Raw genomic sequence first — 2922 nt, 5'->3', positions numbered from 1 at the left:
TGAAAACTTTAAAGAGTAAACCAACCAGTTCAAGAATCAAAGCAACAGAAAAGGGTCAGATCAACATAATAGTTTGCCTGGAGTTAATGTTGTTTAAAGATGAATGTTATGCAGTCCAACAGATGGGATTTTACAACTCAGAGAACAAACAACAGGAGGACATATTGATCAACCTAACGCATCTAGGTCTTAAAAACAGGCCTCACGTCGTTGAAAATGGAGGTGGAATTTGCCTAATCAGAGAAGATGGCTCAAAATTATCTGCCATTGTGAACAACATCAGAAAAAAACTTCATCAGTTTTTCACTAACATCAGTTCCTCTGCCTCTGGTAATACACCTGTTAACCTAATGTTCTATTCCCGAGTTGAAATGGAATATTTTGGTCAAATGTATTCTTCTAGAATTCTAGAACATGATAATCTAATATTTTCTTGTTTTCAAGACTTTATTGAAGTAAAAGGTTATGAGTTTAAACCTCTGGATAAGCATCTCAACCTTAGTGAGCCATTGTATTCTGCTAAAAAACAGTGCCTCATCCTCAAGGAAAAGTTGCTGCCTGAATATGAGACTAAGCAATGTTTATTTACCTCTCACAAGTTCCCATTTCCATCTTCTACAATACAAGATATAAAAGTGGAAAAAGGATTTAGTCTGACAATTTCTTGTTGTCAAATACAGACAGATCGGTCAGCTTGGGTACCACTCTCAGATTCACAAGAAAATACAGTAAGTTTTTTAATTTTTATAACAGTTTATGTTTTTTTTCAAATAACAAAACTTAACTGAACATGTTTGTTCAATGATCACCTAAAATTTATGAAAATTCTTGGACTTGTAAACATCATTTTAAATTTTAATTTTTTTTTCCCATTCCTGATTTAGTATCTTAACTTCAAGTTTGTGGTTTAGGAGTTGATTTAATTTGATTTTTAATGATTACTTAGATCTCAGATGCATCAAGTGTATTTTTATGATCAATTAAATCAAATCAAATTAGGTGTATTGATCACTTTAATATATTGTTTAACTTGAATTTACACTTACATTATTTTTTTTTTCCTAGGTTATTACTAAGCTTTCATCAAGCATGAATGAAAACAAAAAGTAAGTACTAAGTACTATTTAGAAATATAATGCTTAATCATTAAAACGTATTGTATATTATAATTAAATAACACTTCCTTGCTTTTCAGGAAAAGTAGTGAAATAAAAGAATCAGTTGCAACTCTAAAGAAAGGAAAGGAAACAAAAGGAATGGTTGTTAATATAAAGAAAGGAGGCAAAACAAAACGCTCAGTTGCCATTCTTGATAAAGGATTTGCCACCAAAAACAAAAATGAAAATACGGCAGGTGTCGGTAAAAAAAGGAAGCATGATGGAGTTCTAGTAAAAAATTACAATTCTTATCAAAGCTGTTCCTCATTGGACCAGGTCCAAACTAAAAATATTCCCAGTCTTCTTGATATTCCGACAGACATGTCTATTCATCGTTTCCTTCGTAAACCTGGTTTCCCTCATCATCCTTTATCACCTTCAAGTCAACTTCATCAGACTAGTGTCTGGGAAGGTAAAAAGATGTTTTCCTTTTTTTTGTAAAAAAACCTTATAATTTTACATTGCTTTTTCTCTTGATATAGATTTTCCTGTTTTTATTTGTGAATTTTCAAATACAGGTTACAAAAGTAAAGTGATCAGAAAATCAGAGTTTGTGGCAATGGCTCAGTTCCTTTAAATTAATTTTTACAAAATTGGCAACAGTTAAACTTTAACTTTTCTCCTTAGGATTTGCAGACTGGGATCAGAGGGATAAAACTGACTACTATGGGACAGATGAAAGGAGATATTTCAGGGCAGAGGAAGACTGCCAAGGTTATGATGATAGACAAGAACAAAACAGGTTTATGGAGTACAATAGAGTTAAAGAGTCAGGTTGGAGGGAAGGGAAGGAGATTCATAGAGTTAGAGATGAATTGGTTCTAACAACATCAAGCCATGAATGGACAGAGTGCTCTGAATCCAAAGTACACAAGAAAATGACTGAGATGTCAGGAAAGGAAATAAGTCAGATGAAACTAGAAGGAAGGAAGGCAGTAGAGTCCTCAAAGGGACTTTGGGAGAACAAAGATTTGGAGCTCTTAAGAGGACTTAGAGAGAGCAGGACATTTCAACCCTTAAGAGGACTAAGGGAAAGGACTGAATTAGAGCCCTTTAGAGGGTTTGGTGAGAAGAGGGTATCATCATCCCCCAGCAGGTTTGAGGGTAGGAGGGCTGTGGAGTTATCTAAAGAACTTTGGGAGAGTAGGGCAGTAGAGCCTTCAAGAGAATTTGGAGAGAGGAGAGCAGTAGAGCTCCCCAGGGGATTCAAGAGGGAAAGAAGGGAAGTAGAGGCCCTAAGAGAGTACAAGGAGAGAAGGACAGTGGAGCCCTTAAGAGGATGTGAGTCTCTGAAATCACCACTGAACAACTACACTAAACATTGGGCTGAGCCAGATTCTAGTGTAAATGATTGCAAAAAAATTGAATACTCTAATAGAAAGATTCCTTCCATTGACAAGAAAATTGAGCCATTTAGAGGTTTTGACAAGGGTTTCATTGAAAATGCCAAGTATGCCTTTAATAAAGTCAAAGAGGGACAAGCACACAGAGGTGCTGGGGATGAAGTATTTGCAGCTGATAGGAATGAGTTTATTGATAATGGGACTTCTAGAGATCTTGGAAAAACATCTTGTAATCTCAAAAGATATGAAGTGGATGGTTTTAAAAGCTATGGTGTTAAGTCACCTGATAAAAGAAGTAAGGAACCAAGTAAAGAGATTGGAAATCAGTTTCTGAAGCCTACCATAAAACCATTTTATGGAATGGAGCAAATGAACCCTTGCTATGAAGGATATGACCCTAAAAGACAACAAATTAATAGTAA

General features: G+C 35.1%; 1 long non-coding RNA gene across 1 annotated transcript; it reads left to right on the top strand.

Moving 5' to 3' along the window:
- Positions 1-676: 676 nt before the first annotated feature.
- LOC111705572 (uncharacterized) lies at positions 677-1107 on the top strand. The gene is made up of 2 exons (XR_002766046.1): positions 677-728; positions 1066-1107. It is a non-coding gene; the product is annotated as an uncharacterized LOC111705572 (long non-coding RNA).
- The last annotated feature ends 1815 nt before the right edge of the window (positions 1108-2922 follow it).

Source organism: Eurytemora carolleeae, unplaced genomic scaffold (genome assembly GCF_000591075.1).
Source record: "Eurytemora carolleeae unplaced genomic scaffold, Eaff_2.0 scaffold284, whole genome shotgun sequence".
NCBI lineage: Eukaryota > Metazoa > Arthropoda > Copepoda > Calanoida > Temoridae > Eurytemora > Eurytemora carolleeae.
This window is presented reverse-complemented; position numbering and strand designations above follow the sequence as displayed.